Below are 19742 nucleotides of genomic sequence, written 5' to 3'. Positions count from 1 at the left end.
AACGAACAGTATGCTGCATGTTTGATCACGAGCGTGTTCTACCTCACTTCCCCCCTCCTCCCTAATAGTAGAGTAAGTCGTTCTTTCTGTTGTTCAGAGCAGGATTCTCAACTTTTTGTCCCCATGGCTTCATTTGCGCGTCCTTCTTACAAGTCGTATCAAGCTCTGCCGTCCCCTATATAATGAGCTCAGTCTCTGCATTATTGCCACTTAGATCTACTCCTCATTTTGTTCACATCTCTGTCCTCCCCTGTACAGTTGTTATTATTGTGAGTGCTCAGGAAGTCTCCAACCATCTAGCAGTTGTGTAATTTGAGTATAACTGTTATTGCATTTTTTCTTGTACTGTGTAGCGTAAAGTGTTAATTCTTAGGCCTAGTAAGGTTTTTGTGATTCACGTGTTTTGGGTGTCAGCCCTTATTAATAATATTTTGTATCTGTAATAATATATCTTGCATTCACTGAGTATTATCTGGTATTGTCATTTTATCAGGGCTGACTTAGATAAATTTACTCTTGCTAATTTCGTGTTAATAGAGGCTATTGCAGTTAACCATATATTTAACCTGTTTTTTGCCATTACATTATCCTTATGAGTCCTGAATGTTTTGTTGTTAGTTTGAGCATTAAACTTTAACTTGTAATTTTACCTAACTCTTTTGTTTTGAACCTGGAACTTTACGGGACATTAGTGATTTTTAGTATTCTCACTTAAAGTGTACATTATCTTTCTCTGTTCCTTAACAGTATATATTTATCATCTTCATCATCAGCCATTATAAGTCCACTGCTGAACAAAGGCCTCCCCCAACCTTCTCCACGAATTCCTTGACTGAGCCAATCTTTGCCGCGTTTTCCCAGCAAATTTCTCTATCTCATCTCTCCACCTCCTATCTGGCCTTTTTCTGCTAAGCTTACCATCTCTTGGTGTCCAGTCAGTCAACCTCTTGCTCCATCGATTATCCCTTGTTCTTGGTACATGGCCTGCCCACCTCCATTTCTGTTCTTTAATAACTTCTATAATATCTTTGACTTTAGTCTGCTCTCTCACCCAAGTTGATCTTTTCCTGTCTCTTAAAGATATTCCCAACATTGACCTTTCCATTGCTCCCTGAGAATGAATTAATTTATTTCCCATCGATTTTGTCAGTTTCCAAGTCTCACAACCATACGTCATAGCTGGAATTATACATTCATTATATTCTTTTCGTTTCATACAAACTGGCAAGCTACTTTTCATAATGTCTCTATGTTTACCGAAAGCCTTCCATCCAATTGTAATGCGTCTTTTTATTTCGCTATCATTATCTTTCGTTAATATTAGTAGTTGTCCCAGGTAATTGTACTCCTCAACTTCTTCAAGAATTTCTCCATTTATTCTTATGACGCTCTTTGGTGTTTGAGGATTAAATATTACGTTAGTTTAACTCCGGTTCATCTTTAGCCCTACTTTGAGACTTTCTCTATTCAGGTCATTTAACATTTCTTGCAACGTCTCTGCTTTTTCTGAGATTAAGACAATGTCATCTGCAAATCTTAAATGGTTTAGCTTTTCTCCATTTATGTTTACTCCTTTGTTTTCCCAGTCTAGCTTTCCGAAAATACTTTCTAGGCATGCTGTAAATAACTTTGGTGAAATTGTATCTCCCTGATGCACGTCCTTCTCAATCTTAATTTTCTCTGAGTCCTTATGTAATTTAACTGTAGCAGTTCCCTCTTTATATATGTTTTTGAGCAGCTTTACAATGTTCTCATTCACTCCTTGTTCTCGCAATGAATTCATAATTGCTATGTGCTCCACTGAGTCGAAAGCCTTTTCGTAATCAACAAAACCTAAGCACAGTGGTTTATTATATTCTGTAGTTTTCTCAATTAGCTGATGCACTGTGTGCAGATGATCAGTGGTCGAATACCCGCATCGGAATCCTGCCTGTTCACGAGGTTGATTTTCCTCCAAATTTGTAGCTATTCTGTTTGTAAAGACTTTAGTGAAAAGTTTGTAAATGACTGATAGCAAGCTAATGGGTCGATAGTTACTAAGGTCTTTTGAGTCGCCTTTTTTATAAATTAGAATAACAATTGCATTACACCATGTTTTAGGAATTTTCTTCTGTTTTATACACTGAGTAAATAAGTGAGCAAGCCTATTTTGTACTTCTGCTCCTGCATCCAACAGTAAATCTGCATCTATTAGATCTTCTCCCGGCGCCTTCCCTCTTTTCATATTTTTAAGAGAAATATTTACTTCGTCTGGTGTTATCTCAAGTATTTCACTTGTCATCAGAAAAGTTAGCTATTGGTACTACTGTCTTTGATGGATACAGTTCTTTGTAAAATTCTTCAACTCTCTTCAGCATCATATCTCTGCATTTAATGGCTTCACCGTTTTTGTCTTTTAGTGATGTAATTTGTTGTTTTCCAAGTGCCATTTTACTTCGGACCTGTTTCAGACTTTTTCCCTTTTCGATGGTTTCTTTTATTTGATCCATGTTTCTCTTTCTTTTTTCTTCTCTTTGTCTTTTGTTGATAAGCTTATTTAATTCCGCTCGTTCTATTTCATCTTTGTTTTTACTTTCATTATCTTTCTTTTTTTCATAAGCTCAAGTGTCTTCTCTGAATACATCCCGGCTTTGGGTGTATTAGGTTTTCCTACTACCTCCGCTGATTCTTTTAGGACTTTTGTTAGTCTCTCATTCAACTCATCAGTGTCACATTCAGCATAACTGACAGCCTGAAATATGTTCTTTATTTCCAACTGAAAAGCTGCTTTGTTTTCGCTGAATTTTATTGAGCATATCTTTTTGTCTTTAATCATCTTTTTTCTTTCATTTCTGAAATTGAATCTTGCTGTGCAATCCACCATTCTATGGTCAATTCCAATATTTACTTTATTGATAACTGTGACTTTTGCGATTGTGTTATTCTTATATATATATATATATATATATATATATATATATATATATATATATATATATATATATATATATATATATATATATATAATGGATTCTAGGGAGATATTTGCTACTCACTTGTTCGGATGTAAGTCGATTTTCAGAAACTTTGTTCACATACATGGCAACAACATCCCCTTGCCTGTTCCTATTCTTAGCATATATTTTGCACAAACGACCAAATAAGTGATGACCTAATTTCCAGTACCTTTCGATCAGAAAGTGGTATCTGGCAACTACCGCAGCGCAGTTATATTTCTTATACTGCACACTGGGAAAAGCAGTATTTATGTAAACAACACCAAAAAGCAAAATATAGATATTTTAACCGTGTATATCTCGCATTATGGAAGAGGAAACCACAACATAAAGTTATGGCTTTGTCATACGAAAGAATGTGAAACACACGCCTTATCACTCAGCACTTTCAGGTTTAAATTGCAGAGAAATTCTCGTAGTACTTATTTTACATCCTAAATCAACAATAGTGAAGGAAAAATGCCTCATGAAATATAACACTCAAGTAATGGTAATGTCGAAATCACGAGTGACATCATATAAGAAAAATAAACATCTAAAAATATATTACTATCCCCACTTAATTTTCTATGCGGGATGATAATTACATGGGAACACCCATGAGCACTGTAAGCAAGATGGATCGTCAACATGATACTACAGCTTGTCATTGCAAACAGATGATTGCACTTCATTTAGCAAAATTCCATCAACACAGATATCCCAGTGTAGCGAGATATTTGATCCCCCTGAAATCTATTCTCCCTCCTGCTCTACGCATGCGCTGTTGGCCGCAAGATATATGCCAGACGTACGTATCATTCACTCTCAGACTCAGGGGAGAGAACACCTCTTAGCTGGTTATTTTGTCTCTCGATGAGTTTGGAATAGGGAATTTCACCCACGATAATCTCGACTGATATGCAGTGTTATATCTCTTATACCCTTGGTGGCATGTGTAGGTTCTTTTTCTTCCCTGCCATAATATACGATGAGTCGAATTCTTTGGGCCAAATTCATAAAAGGACGAATCCACTAAATCACCAGGCAATGGCATATTACGAGCAAAACAGGGAGAAGATTGTGTGATCAGCATTGCTTTTCTTTTGGCTGTTACTGAGCCCTTTAAAGCTGTTTATTCATATAGCCTACTCAGATTAACCTACCGCATTCCTGAAAATTCTCCACCAATGAACCCCCCTCCCCAATCCAGGCAGATTTTCGAAGTTTTTTTTTTTTTGGGGGGGGGGCTAAAACCCTGTTTTTTATGAGAAACATCGAAAATTCAGAGAGAAAGTGCTCAGTTGAGTTTAGAAATACCAATACAGGTAACAGTACCCTTACCTTGGTACCGTGTTCTCTCAGGCCATTATGATTGCGTTATAATTATTTATAATCCCTGTTTTTCACAGTCGAGTGTTATCAGAGGAAGAGCAGGCGATGGCTTGCCAAGCAAACTTGGCAAGAGAGAAAGAAAAATATGGTCAAATCATTACATACATTCAAACTATGAAGCATATTGACCTGACAAGGAATGAGCGGCGTATTTGAAGCTGAAGGGCATCTTTATTCCACTGGGACTGTGATAACAAGTCAACTGTACACTTCACTGTACATCTAACTGAATACTTTAGGAATCATTAACTGAATGATACTGTACGATATATATAATTACATGTTCACTGTCATTTCCACCAGATCCTTACTTTGTGGTGGTTTAATCCTTCAGTACTGTACTAATCCTGAGCTTCCCAAAACCCCAGTAGAAACCTGTAAGGGGTTGTATTAACTAAGAATAGCTTTACCTCAGTGTTACGGTACCATTTAACAGTGAGTGAGAACTCTTTACTGGAGCCAAAATTTCCTGTGTGAAATCCTTTTCCCATGTGGATTTTAAATATTTCCTGCTTTTGGAGTATTTATCCCATACATAGTGTGTGTGTGTGTGTGTGTGTGTACCTATATGTATTTACCTATTGCAACATAAAGCTTTTCCTGATCTGGAAGAGGATTACTTCATCTGTACATTCTTGGCATCTTGGCTACCATTATGTCAGAAGACCATGCAAAGACTTAGACAAGACTATTCATGTACAGTTGGAGAAATTTCCGCGCGGGACACAGCGTAGAAGGCAGCAAGAACGGCAAATAATTTGATCTGGTAACAGTATTGAGGGGAAAGGAGGGTTGGAGCGTGTGGGGTAGGTGAGGGTTTGGAGGGTTAGTGGGAGTATCTGTGTGCTGGGAGGGATGGGAGTGGAGGTGGCGGAGTGTTGGGGAGAGGATTAGTAGCCACTGAGTGTCGTAACATAATTTGCTTTGATTTTAAACGAATGTGTTTTTATGATAGGGGAACACAGGAAGTAGGAACAAGCTGTAAAGTGATGGTCCATGACATGATGAAAATGGTCAGTTCAGTGATCATGCAAGGCTGATATAAACACACATACATCACCAACACGTAACCTTATACAGTGACTCGCCCCCCTTCGGTATCTATAACATCCCTATTGTAAAAGAGACTGATATCAAACGGTTATCTCATACGTCTCAGAAAAGTTGCTCATACATTCTTAATTGTAACGTAGATCTGTAATGTATGGAAAATAAAGTATACCGTATATAATATTCCATTTCTTCGTTGCTTCAGTTAAGCAGTAGTATATTTTAACCCAAAAGGCATTAAAGTATGTCAGATTTGAAGACAAATGCATCTTTGTCAGCTGTCATTGTGAATCTGATATATTTACTAAATCGTAAGCACATGCTGGCTGCTTGTCACAAACCAATTTAAGCATTAATCAGACCTAGACCTTTTCAGGTCAATCAATAGCGTCTGCGAGTGTGTGTGTTTGTGTTGTGCAGTGAATAATACTGGGTCTCTCGCTGTCTAACTCTCTCAGTTTATCTCACAGAAACCCATATGTAGGCTTAGGATAATCATGCATTTGCATATGTGCATATGCAAATGCATATTCTCGCAATTTATGAGCGTAAGTGCATATTCTTTTTTGTTTATTTATACGGCATTTTCTTTTAAATTTCCTGGGTATTATAACTTCATTAACCAGTAATAATATTTAAAGTCATAATATCCATCAGATCATAGTAAATTATATACTGCTTGATTGACTGTGGTTGGGAAGGCCGTGACTTGATGGTCAGTAGACAGCAGCTGAATGAGATGGATTCGTGGATTCGTCTATCACCACTTGACTCACCAGAGTCTGAGACGTGTGCATGGCCTGTGACTAATATATATACCGGTACATATATATATATATATATATATATATATATATATATATATATATGGGGTTGATAGCTCATATATATATATATATATATATATATATATATATATATATGGGGTTGATAGCTCATATATATATATATATATATATATATATATATATATATCTGGGGTTGATTGCTCATGTAATGCCACTCACGGATGAGTGAGGCTGGTCACTCTCATCTTAAATGTCGAGACCAACTGCCAAGCCCCGGGCTCCTACGCTCCTCATGGGGCAATGTAGGATTGGATGATGGATATATATATATATATATATATATATATACTATATATATATATATATATCCATCCATTGCCAGACGCCATGTATCCCACACGGGGTGGCCAAGGGCTTAGAGTTAATTGTTTTACAGGGAGGGGCACTAATCCTCCACCAACCCCACTTGACACGTAGGTATGCCAACAGCATCTGGTGTTCCCAGGCGGTCACCCATCCAAGTACTAACCAGACCCAACGTTGCTTAACTTCGCTGATCGGACGGGAAGCGGTGTACTCAACGTGGTATATATACCAAGACCGACACATGCAAACATGTAGGAGCCTTTAGAAACGAAACGAAACGATATTTTTCACCAATAACATATATAGTGGAAAGATAGAAAGATTTGATATACAGAATAACTACCGAAGAGGTGTTACGACCCTTCCTTTGCCAGCCAGAATACGGCTAATGATATACCTTAGTTCAGCCGCTCTTATAATTGTTGTTGCCAGTAACTTCTGTCCGCTGCATCCTCTTCCTCCATGCCTAACTGCCTCAGTTCTTTCTCAGTTCCATCTCTCCACATAATCCGTTGTCTTCCCCTCGTTTTTCTTCCTTCCATCTGACTCCTCCACGCCAATTTCACAGGATCAACTTCCTTCATGCTGGTCACATACCCATACCACCTCAAACGTGCCTCTCTTGCCTACTCCACAACTGACACAACTCCTGCCTTTGGTCTGATGTCATCATTCCTCCTCTTCTCTGTCAGTGAAACTCCCATGAGCCATCACAGCATCCTCATCTCTCTCCTTTCCAGCTGTTTCTCTCCATCCTTCCTCAACTCCCAGGCTTCTGCGCAATACAGGAATATAATAGCAACTTTTGGATGATGGCTTCAGGTCATTTCTCCACCTACCTCACACACCCCAAAGGGGGGCTCGTTCCCCAGTTTGGAAACCACTGGTTTACAAGAACATTGTCAACCGAGCGAACCCAACATAGTCATTGGTATTGACACATTCTTTCATTGAAGTTTTTTGCTCTTGGTTCAGTTAATAATATTATTTTATCCCGACAAATGTTAGAACGTGTAGTACTAGATTGATGCACGAAATTTATCAGAAACTCAGTAGAATAGTATAGTTGGGTTGACAAGCACTTTTTGTTTCAGTGTAATGGGACAAATAAGTCCTTCCTTCGACATAATTCAACACACACCACAAAACCAGCCAGGAGACAGGACGTGTGTACTGGGCAATCCCCAGGTCCTGTCCTCCCCCCTTACTGTTTTTTAACCAGCCCTTACCCCACTGACCGGGCTTTATGTATGGCTCAGCCTGCACTGTAGGTGCAAGGAATATTTAAACGAACGAATGAACGAACGACATAATTCCTAGAAAGAATTATTATTCAGCTATATTCTCCCCAACTGTGAAATGAGACAATAAGTAAGTGATATTATCTCTTGCTTTATGTGGAAGGAGAGGGCGGAGAGAAGAACTACCTGCCAAAATTTAATGCGTTTGGTGAGTGTGTGTAATTCACCGGGTCGGTCAAGATAACGTGATTGGCGTGATCATCAGTTCATTACCCTCCAGGAAGAGAGCTGGGAGCTCATATAGTCCGATTTAGGGCAAGGCTGTGACCTTCACACATGCACACAACCATTCCCTCCCTCAAGAGGAACAGTAACCTCCCACTTCGTTAGTAAAACTTTTTGTACCCGATCCGGCACGAACCCCTGTTCTACCAGATGGCAGGCGAAAGCATTACCACTACGCCAGTTGGTGTGTGTATGTGTGTAAGTGTGTGTGGAGGCAGGTTAGAACAATTGTGTGGACGGGGCGACTGCTACTGCTAGCACATTTGTAGATATTACATTACGAAAATTTCGTAAAACGTTAGGTGCATGCACAATTTGTAGCAATGCAAGTCTTACACAGTGCTGGTAATTTTGTGTGAGTGTCGTGTGTATTTTGTCAAATATATCACCATCTTTAATAGCAACATTATGTCCGCATTCACTTCAGATGACAACTGAAAAATAGACTGACTGTATTTTAATCCTGCCAACCAAAAGGTTACCAATGTAACTGCATGTAAGGAAACCTACTGCGTGTGTCAGAAAGAGAGAGAGAGAGAGAGAGAGAGAGAGAATTATGCACTTTTATTACTCGTATAATCACACACGTTTGCACATAAGCATAAAGTCATATAGGCCTATTAAGATATGAGGGGTTGGCTCTAGGTAAGTGTTGACTGGAGTATGCTTAATATTATAATCTGGTATGAAGGCCAGGCTTATCCATCCGTAAGCAGGGTAAGTGCCTATACGATTAGGAAGGGATAACAAATTACGCCGTCACTCTAAAGGATCTATTTTCCTTATTCTGCCAGCGTTCGGTCTTAAGATAACAGTAGCTGACTTATACACATAAACAATGGATTATTACAGGATGTTAGGTTCGGTGTTCAGTACAAATTGCAATGAGAGTTACAGTATCTTTGTTGGGCAACGTGCATAAGAAACAGCTGAAATCATATCTAAATATTTGCAAATTCTCGGTCAACAATAGGAAGCTTTCCGATGAGGGGACGGAATGACGGAGGCGAAGGATGAGGTTACTTACCGGCAATACCTGTTTGCTTAGGTAATGAACTTATTCCATCATATACTGAACCATCATTAGCAGCCTGTTGCCACTATCTTTTATTATTAATAGAAAAATCGTATTGGAATGATTATCTATGTAGAGTTTGTTGACACAATTAATGGCTACTTAACCTCTCCCTAACACTCATCTACCCCCAACACCACCCCTGCTCTCCCCCATCACTCACCTTCCCAGCAACTCCCACCCTCTCCCTCACCCCCAGCACTGTTACCAGATCATTTCTGTCTGTTGCTGCTGCTGCCATCTACACAGTGTCCCGTGCGGAAATTTCCCCAACTGTACATAGTAGTCAGAAAACTGGAAAAACTACAGTACATGATGAAAAGCTGAGATATCATATAAATTACAAGCAGTTAATAAAATGACTGTAGAAGCAGTTTGAAATACCGGTGTGCACCTGAAATTGTGAAATGTGGGTCTCAATTCACCCTGAAAAGAAAGAAAAGTGCTGGGTGAATTGAGACATTTATTTATTTTTTTTAATTTCAGGAATAATAATAGAGATATCTTATTCCTTCCTGTAACACATCAAATTTAGCCCTTTTAAAAGTTCACGTGCAAGGATTAATGTGTTTTCCACAATAAGTAACTTCAGTAGAGCAAAGTTATTAAAAAAAACTCGCTACACAAAGTTTTACTGAGGTGCAATTTTGTACACTTTACAATAATGGGTGCTACATGCATTTAACATTTTCCAGTTAAAATGTTGCATTAACCCCTTAACCGCGGGGCGTCACTTTCGTGACGCTTGGGAGCAAGGGATCATACCGCTGGGCGCCGCTTTTGTGATTCTGTGTTATTTTGAATTCACCCGGGCTTCCAAGTGGGGGCTTGTATCATCTATCAGTACTGCCAATGTCCAACACTAGTCAGCACTCCTAATCTCATCTGTACTCCCATCCAGTGTTGACAATTTAGCCATTTCTCCCCGTTCTTGACTCCCCTCCCTACCCCCCCTCCATTACACTATCCTCTCGCCTGCCCGGCCGTACTACTCTAAGTAAATCTTCCCTGGAATTTTTCACTGATTTCATCCATTGAAATAAGCCCTATGCCCTATTCTTATACCAAATAATATATACAAAAAAGAAATAAGGTAAGTGAGAGTGCCATACACCTGGAATTGGCTAATTATCACCTGACAACACCTCAGGTGCACTTGTTCGCTAATTTTCGCTGTTTTTTTTTTCCCCTTGAAATATGCCATATAACCTATTTTCGTAATTAATATACATATAAGGAGGGAAGGGAGAAGCCTAAGTGATATTTACATTCACCTGGAACTACCTAATTTATAATGTATTGTCTAGATTTCCTGCCAATCATTTCAGTGAAATACATAGCTGTTTCAAGAGCTACGTTGGTAGTACTGAATAACCCCTAAATAGGCCTCAACCCGGGCCGGCCCTCCTTTATCAGTTCTCTCTCATCTTCCGAAGAGGAGGTACGGCTCATCCTCTTGCTGACTTCAGGGCCTTTTTTCACCCCCATGCAAAGGGCCCTGTGACCTTTACCCCCTGCTAAACCTCGTTTGGAAAGAGGTAAAGGGCTGACAACTGATAAAAGAGTGACTATGATCTTTCTATTGAGTAAAACAGTGCAAGTGGAATTGTAAATAATGTGAAAATAAAAAGTAAACAGCAAGTGAAAGTAATGAATGTAAATATACGTGAACAATGGAAAATAGTTTTATAAGTTACTTCAAGTGACAGTGCATAACACAGTGTAAATAAAATAGAAATGTAAATAACGTAAATAAAATAGAGAACGTAAATAGAAATGTAAATGAGTAGTATTATAAGAATACTAGTATATACCCTAGGAGTAATGAAAGTGAAAGTTTCACTATAGCATGTCTGAATACTATGAGTTATGAGAGTGAAGATGAAAGTGACATTCACTCTCAATGCCAGTATACAGGACGAGAAAGTGAATGCTACGTATTTTACTGAAAGAAATTGAATCCCTACAGTGACAATAAACTAATACTACTGAAGGAAACTTATGGATAAAGACTGTAGATATATATAAGTGTTATATAGTAATAGAAATATAAAGTGTGAGGGGTTTTATGAATAATAAATGACAGAGTACCAAGAGCGAACTAGCGCAAGTGCGGCGGTCAGACGCGCTCATAATTTTCATTGCTTTCACAGTGTTTTTTTTGGGGGGGAGTATGGATCCCAAACTACATGAAAATCATAGAGTAGTGTTTATAGTGTTAATATCTGGCTGTGGTAATCATATTACGGGTTGTCGGGAAGTGTAAAGTGGAGACTTCGTTACCCAACTTCAGAGGTCTCCACAAGTCCTACGGTAACTGACGAAGGCTCAACAAACATTCCAGGAGAAAGCTGAAGGTATGTGCCATAAGCATATATAATTTTAATATTCTAGGACTAATAACTGATTTTTTGCAAATATTTTTTGAGAGTCTGTCTGAGCCCGAATAACCCCGTGGCACACGCAAAACATCTGTAAACATGCCCGCGGTGTAGGGGTTAACATTGTTTGTTGTGAATACCCTGAGGTACAGTCATAAGAAAAACTATCGTTACCCCCAATTATGTTCGATGCAATACGAACGTTTGCTGGACTATGTGGGCGGATCCTTGCTGTTTGCCCCTCCCCTACCCAGTGTTGCCATATTACAATCCCATTACAAGAGTTGGAATAATGAGCAAGAATGAGCCATGTGGCAGGGAAGTATATAGGATGTGTTTGTGTTACCCTGAGCGCCCCGCCGGGGATTAATAATGAAACTCGCCATGTTTATTATTTTCCTACTATTCAACACTTATCATCTATAGAATACAATAAATAAATTATTTTGAAATGTATTTAATTTATAGGCATTTTTTTTTTTTTTTTTTCATAGTGTAGCAGGGGTTCACGAGTTCATTTGTTTGCTTTAGATGGGTGGTTAAATGCTTCAGTTAGTGGCATCCATGTGTCGACGTCTGGAGGCTGTTGTGGAAGCAAGGGGTGGATATACAAAATAATAAAGCAATGAGACTGAATACGTATTATTATTTTTCTTCTACTCAACATTTATTATATGTAGAAAGCAGTATATATCATTATTACACTGAAATTTACTAACTTGGCTTGTATCGGCTGAATTGCCATCATACGTCTGGCAAATACTCATTGCCCGTCTGCATTTGTGTTGCCGACTCTACACCATTCTGTTATATTTTTACTTAATGAATTCAGTGCCGGATAATAAAACGTATTGTCTCTCTGCACAGAGGCCAAACGATCTAATTAGCTTTTATTACCTCTAGCACAAATTCTAATAACTGTGTCTTATATAACCGACATTGACGGGTTTGTGGTACAAACTTCCTGTACCATCCTTCCACAACACTTTGTCGTTGTGTCAGTGCATAGCTCTGAAGGATAACGATAGTTTTTCTTATGACTGTACATTATGAGCTTGATAGAGAAATAATGTTGGAGCACTCAGTGTTATAATGTTGACTGTCTCAGTTCACCCCATGTAAAAAAACCTGTCTCACTTCACCCCACTATGCTTCCCCTTTTAATTTACAAAACCTCTTTTCCATCCAAAGATAGCAGTATTTGAAAAATTTCTTTACCTTGCATAATCCTGCAAGTACAGTGATCCCTCAATTATCTGGATGCTCAGTATCCATACGTGTTCAGTATTTGGACGCTAGGCCTTGGCTCTATTAAACCATTATCTTAAATTACTTGTTATTATCCGGATGTAAAAGTGCCCGAGAACTTCGGCCAGCCAGCCAACATATCCAAACATTAGGTATCGTGGACACTGGGCCAAAGCTGTGAGCAGGAAGTAATCTGTAACCTACATCCCGAGCTAAAATGTCTGTCTGCTCCTGTACTGAATGGTCTAAGTCATGTGCTCGTCTGGTCACTCCCAGTGAACCTCCAGCACCCGAGCAGTGCGACTGTAACCTGTAAGTGGTGTCCAAACGTCTGTACGCATCCCCATCCGATGTCTAGTATTGTGCGGCCACCGGGCTATCTCTTTCCTCACTGCCACCGTGCATGTGACACAGACCACAAGCCTCGAGTACGTGTTCACTGATAGCTCCCATCTGCCTCTCCACCAAAAATTGAAAGTCGCGCAGCCACAGTGATAAGTCTTGCCCAACCACCACCACCACATAACACATAACAGAGACCACGAGCCATGAGTACATATTTGGTGACAGTGTCCATCTGACTGTGTACTGAACATCGAAGATCATGCAGCCACCGGGAGGCACTCACACCAGAAAGAGAGAGAGAGAGAGAGAGAGAGACTTTCCCACACTGAGTACAATGTCATTACAGTACATTAATTTCTATGCCAATGCATATGATAGTACAGCAAGCTCGTCCCTAACGTGAGGGTTTCGTTCCAACCATGGTGCGTTCGGCACGAAACCGCATAAGTTTTAACTACTACTTATTTTGCTCCCTAGACCCCCTAAATGTGGTGTTTTGCTGTTATCTGCCTTTGGTAATCAATATGAATCACTTTAAGTGGTTAGAAGGTTTATTTAAAGTTATAACTTACAAATATATGCAGTACTGCACAGCAAAACTTCAGCTTACAAATACCTAAACACAAGACAACATTCCGATGCCGAGTGGTTTCAGGGCAATTCGTCGTAAAATCAATTCACCATCACATCAGTAACAAGACAATTTGCCGTCATTAACCCGTCACGTCCTGAGCTATTTTGCACGTCCGACACCCCCCAATTCCGAGATATTTTCGAAAAAAATTTGTTTGGCTAAAACCTCCGCTTTTGGTTAGAAACATCGAAATTTCATAGAGAAATCGCTCACCTGAGGTTTAAAATACTCGATCCAGGTAGCAGTACCTCCTTACCTGCCTTAGTTTTCTAACAGGCTGGCACCAAAGAAAAAGAGTTCTATGGGAGGGTAACTATTTCACACTACTCATAAACGGTATTTATTTATTTACTTGGTATGAAGTTTATGTAATACGAGAGTATATTGGTTTTCAAATAGTAATATAGGCATTATAAGCATTGTTTCACTCACTTACTCATCACCATACCTGACCTTCTTTTGCCACATTACCTGATCATCATTTCTGACTGTTTCTTCCTCTAATGCTATGTAAACTTTGTCCTCCACATTGGCATCGATTGGGGAATCACTCTGGCCCTGAATGTCTTTATTGGCCAGGTCACTGGTAACAGGTGGATTGCCGAGACAATGGTGTGCGGGGGGGAGTGGGAAGATTATGCGGTGTAAGGCACTGTCCCTGCTTGGCATCTTGTAGAGGAATAGAGGAAGGTGTCCCATGTATATGTACGAAAAATCATGCACGAAAATTGAAAATTGTGCAAATTAGGGACCTTGCAATCGCACGACGTACCAGTACGTCGTCGGGACTGGCAATGCAAAATATTGCAACCTACCCATACGTCGACAGGACGTCTCGGGTTAATGATGACAGCTATGGGTGACGCTAGAATATAATTTAAAGGCAAACTAATATATTTATAGAATGGCGGGGAATTGTTCAGGGTGCAAATTGTCCTGACGGGGAATCGTCCATGTTTTGATGGGGAATTGACTTGACAGAGAATTGTCTCAGAACCCGCCGATCATGAGTAATCATATAAATCAAGTTAACTGGTTGCAAGGCTTTATTTAATGATTTAACTTTTTTTTTTTTTAAGTGCTTTAACTTACATACCATAACAGTAAAAATTTAACTTACAAATACAGTACTGTGGAAGAGCAGTGCAGCAAATCTTAAACGAGCAAAAAAAAAAAAGCCAACATTCCGACCCTTATCAGGTAAACTGGTTATAAGATTTTATTTCTTGCTTTAACATTATTTAATAGTACTTTAACTTGCACATAAACTTACCAGAACAGTAATGTAAATATCTAACTTACAAATACAGTACCATGGAAAAACAGTACAGCGAATCACATGATCACGTGATCAAAACCAACCGTGTGTGCTGCACTGATGCTCGAGGATTTGGCTTCTCAAAGGCCTCTCTTGTGTAAATTTATAGTTTTCGTAATGGTTCTTTAATCTTACGTTGTCTTATACATATCCCAGCATTAACCGCGTATAGCAGTGAGCGAATTTGGCTAGAATGTGTTCGGGGCGAGTTTACTGTATACAGTAGTGTACTATACACAGTACAGTACTGTATGTGTGTATGTACAGTACAATACTGTACATTACACTTCCATTCAGTATGGGTATTTGTTTCAATGTTACAGTCACCCACCTTTGCCAAGCAGTCATATTGGATGGGTTAGGTGTGGTAGGGTAAAATACAGTTAATCTATGTAATTTGGCCTGGGAAACGTATTGAGCATATTTTCGAGAAAATCCTATGGTTAGTTTTGAAAGGAAAAGGCGAGCGTGGTTCCTGGCTGAGAGGTGCGGGTGGTCACTGCACGTGTAACATAGACCACAACACATGAGTAAATGTACGGTGAAACCGCCCATCCAGCCCTACAGAGAATGGCAGGAGTTCCCAGGTCTCTGAGATTAGTGTGGAAACCCCCCATCATGCATGCCTGTCTGCTTTCCTATCGAATGGTCCGAGTTGCCTGGCAAGCCGCATGAGTTATATACTGCCTGAGGCGGCGATTTGGTCACCCGCTGTTGCCGTCACATACTAACCACTGCCTGGGCAAAGGGTTGTGAACCTTATAGACAGATGTCAGTTTGCTGCATGTTGCCTCTTCTGTGCTCTAAAGCAACCGTTTGGTGCAATAGGTACTCTCCTGTCTGCTGGTGAACAGAACCCCGCACCTCAGTTCCCGCCTTTCTGCCCCTCGTGAGTGGTTCTTCTTGCAACGATGGCTGTGACTGTGGTTGCTTTTGTGGTGGTTCCCTACCTTCTTCAGGTTGTGGCCCTGCTCTGTTACATTCTTGTGTGTATGTGGTGATGGCCCCACCACCACCTGGGAAGCGGAAGAGGAAGGTTCTGAGTCTGGAGAAGAGGCATGAGATATTGGGCAAGGTTGACATGGGCTGGACCACAGGATGCATTCTTTGTAAATATGATCTAGCCCATTCAACATTGTTCTATGTCAAGAAGTCATGCAACAATCTTATGCAGTACGGACAGGATTTTGGTGAAAACACAAGATGTGGCGACAGGAAGATAATGGTCAAGCCCAGCATGCCATTATCTACTGGTCAACTTTGATGTGGTTTCATCAGCAACATGGTCCCAGTGTGCTAGTGCGTGGGACCAGGGTGAAGGCTGCTGCTGAGAAGTTTGCATGTCTGCACAACAACCAGGACTTCAAGGCATCAGAGGGATGGCTCTTCAGGTTTAAGCTATGCCATGGACTTACGGGCCGCAAGGCACATGGTAAAGCCTTGGATGTGGCAGCGGAAGAAGTTGACCTGTTTTGCCAGAAAGTGCACCGCCTGATTAGAGACAAGGGCCTTGCCCTTGGTCAAGCCTATAATGCTAACGAAACTGGTCTCTTCTACCGCTCCTTGCCCACCCACACCTTGGCTGAGGAAAGGAAGAAGTCTATGCTTGGTCGGAAGTTGTCCAATGTGTCTCTGTTTTGTGCCGTGCCAATGCTAACGGGATGCACCACCTCAAACCTGTTGATGTTGGGCATGCAAAACAACCACGTTCTCTCCGTGGGTTGATGGATAGCCTGCCTGTTGTGTGGTACCATTTTGAAGGCCTGCAGAGATTGGTTCCACAGACATTTCGTTAAGGAGCTTATCCATTATCAACCAGAGGTCCTTGGAATTGCTCACGACCAGGTGAAGGCACTCCTGCTCCTGGACAATGCTCCTGCGCATCTGTCTGAGAAGGATTTTGTTGCTTTTGATGGGCGGATTAGGTGCATGTTCTGCCACCTAACACGACTGCTCAGATTCAAGCAATGGACCAGGGTGTGATCATGGCTGTAAAGAATCTGTACTGCCAGAGGTTCCTCAGTGAGATGATGGTGGTGTTGGAGGACGAGGACGCAGTGGTGGCCACACGTAGGGAGCAGACCTTGCAGAATCGTTGGTGTTGCGACCTGAAGTCTGACGTGTTCAACTGGGCAAAGGAAGTCTCCGTCAATACCCTCAAGAGTGGTTGGTCTCGTCTCCTGCAGGGAATTGAAGCTAAGAATGATGTCGAGGGCTTTGATGTGGAAGATTTCCACAGTCGCCTTAGACAGGCAGGAGAGCAGGTGAGTCTCTGTTAGATGTAAGTTTGTGGCTGTCTTCAGAGACTCCAGAGGTGGGTAGGCCACCATCACTGCACTGCATATCACTGGTCACCACCCAGTTCCAGCAGGCTGAAGACAAGAACGAGTTTTTTTTACCTCTGTTAGGTGCTAGTGTTTGTCCCTAGACCACACAGGACAACATGCTGGAGGTGGCTGGTTACGAAGCCTGGTGGCAGTGCTCTTGGTGGTAAGTACCCCAACCGAATGTTTTTCTGCAGGTAGCTTTAGGTTTCTTTCATCGTTTCCTTGGTGTTAAAGTTTATTTAGGATATTCCTATGTGTGTTTTGAGGTCACAATATGGCAGAATGACCCAAAAACTGCCAAAAATAGGAGAGGTACTGTACTTATAGTGGTGTTTAGTTAGGTAGTGTGTTTTTTTTGTTTACGGTAGCTTTTGTGCATGGCTTTCCTGGTGTTGAAAATTATGTAGGATATTCCTATGTATGTTATGATACCGAAATATGTCAAAATGACCTGGAAACACTACCAAAATAAGGAGGGGTAGTGTTAAGGCAGGGTATTTTTTGGGTTTCAGTGGTTATTATGCATGGTTTTCTTGGTGTTTACCATTACTTTTGATATGCCTACAGTATGTGTAGTTTGATGTCTAAATATGCCTGACTGACCAGAAAACACTGCCAAATTAAGCATGGGTTCTGTAGACATAATCCTGGTATAGGCTGGAGGTGGGTATAGGTAGGGTGTGGGTGTGGTAGGGGAACAGTGTTCATTATCCGGATCTTGCCACTTCCCGGATATGTCTTTGGCTCTATCATACCTGGATAATTGAGAGTTTACTGTACTTGCAGAAAAGTCTGGAAGCACCTTGATCAACTCCATTCATATGGAGCACCAACACAGAAGCTTGGATGCACTCAAAATTATTTTTAGCAGTTCTGGTAGGTACAGTAAATAATTTGCTCTCATGGAGCTTTAATCAGAGTACAACATAACATAAGGAAAACTGAATACCGTCACCTCTCACATAATGCGCGAATATTGTTCCTGGCAGGTCCCGCTTTATGAAAATTCTGCATTATACAGCCATATGTTTACATGTTAAAGGGTTTCATGGTACCCAAGCCAGCTCGAACTTCACCTTTTGGGGCAATTTTCTGGAATTTTTCCCAGGACATTTACCTACCTAAAAATAATTCAGTACCCACAAACACTGGAGGATTCCTCATCTTGAACTGAAGGGTTTGCATGTGTTTATATGGTTGATTGGAACTTCTTCCTCCTCCCGTTGGTTGCAATACATGACCAGGTACCTTTCCAACAAGTGCTGAGTTAGACGAAGAGTTAACTCATTGATTTGGCACTTTTTGGCGATGGGACAATTACGTTCTCTCTCCTTCCGCTTGATCACATCAAGCTTCTGCTCCTGGGTCAAACTCTTCCGCTGTCTTGCTGAGTCACGGCAGCGTGGCATGGTTAGACTGGGTCAGGTGGCCAAAAAAAAAGAGCAAAGCTAAAACATAGCATGTGTGGAGCCAGTGAGCGGGCAGAGTGTTGACTCGAGTGGCACAGGAATCAGGGTTGCCAACTCATATTTTCAAATGTTGCTATGCTCATACCTAAAAGTCACTAAAATGTCGCTAACCATTCAATCAAAAGTTGCTAATATTACTCCTCCCCCCCCCCACCCAACATTTTTGTAGCCAAGTTACAACAGTTTTTTCTGCACAATATTGATGAATTAGGTCAATATTAATCAATAAGTCAAACACAGCCAGAGTTCTCTCCATATTTTTGCTTCACCAAGTTTCTTAAATGGACGAACTGTGTCACACTCTCCTAAATGGCTCTGCAGCTTTGTTTGTGTTTCTATGTTTCTCTTGGTCGCACAGTTTTGCAAAGTACACTTGCAAATTTTACAAAATCCATTTCTATCATCTCCAGGGGCCTTAAGAAGCCAGTTTTTGTACTTTTCGTCTGTTAGCCGTGCCTTTCCAAATTTCTGCGAATATTGTGGCTTGCCCATTTTTAACCCACGGCATCCCGTCGACGTTCTTTAACGTCCACACGTTTTGTCACTGCTAATCCCGTCGACGTACATAAACGTGAAAAAATTGCAAGGTCCCTAATTTGCACAATTTTCAATTTTCATGAGTCATTTTTGGTACGTATACACGTGACACCTTCCTCAATAAGATGCCAGGCAGGGACAATGCCTTACCCAGCATGACCTCCTCCCGCCCCCCCTGCATGCCATTGTCTCAGCAATTCACCTGTTATCAGTGACCTGGCCAGTATAGCCATGTCATGCCACAGTACGAAATTCAGGGCCAGAGTGATTCCCCAATCAATGACAATGTGGAGGACAAAGTTTACATA

At 40.7% G+C, this 19742-nt stretch overlaps 1 protein-coding gene and 1 pseudogene across 1 annotated transcript in view; both read right to left on the bottom strand.

Annotated features, from left to right (window-relative positions):
- The window catches only part of LOC145395284 (uncharacterized), a 124650-nt gene that overhangs the window by 90009 nt on the left and 14899 nt on the right, over nt 1-19742 (bottom strand). The window lies entirely within an intron of this gene.
- On the bottom strand, nt 6689-6807 carry LOC145395367 (5S ribosomal RNA; annotated as a pseudogene).

The sequence above is a fragment of the Coenobita brevimanus genome, chromosome 30, assembly GCF_032717465.1.
Source record: "Coenobita brevimanus isolate Jiangsu-jjx chromosome 30, ASM3271746v2, whole genome shotgun sequence".
Taxonomy (NCBI): domain Eukaryota; kingdom Metazoa; phylum Arthropoda; class Malacostraca; order Decapoda; family Coenobitidae; genus Coenobita; species Coenobita brevimanus.
This window is presented reverse-complemented; position numbering and strand designations above follow the sequence as displayed.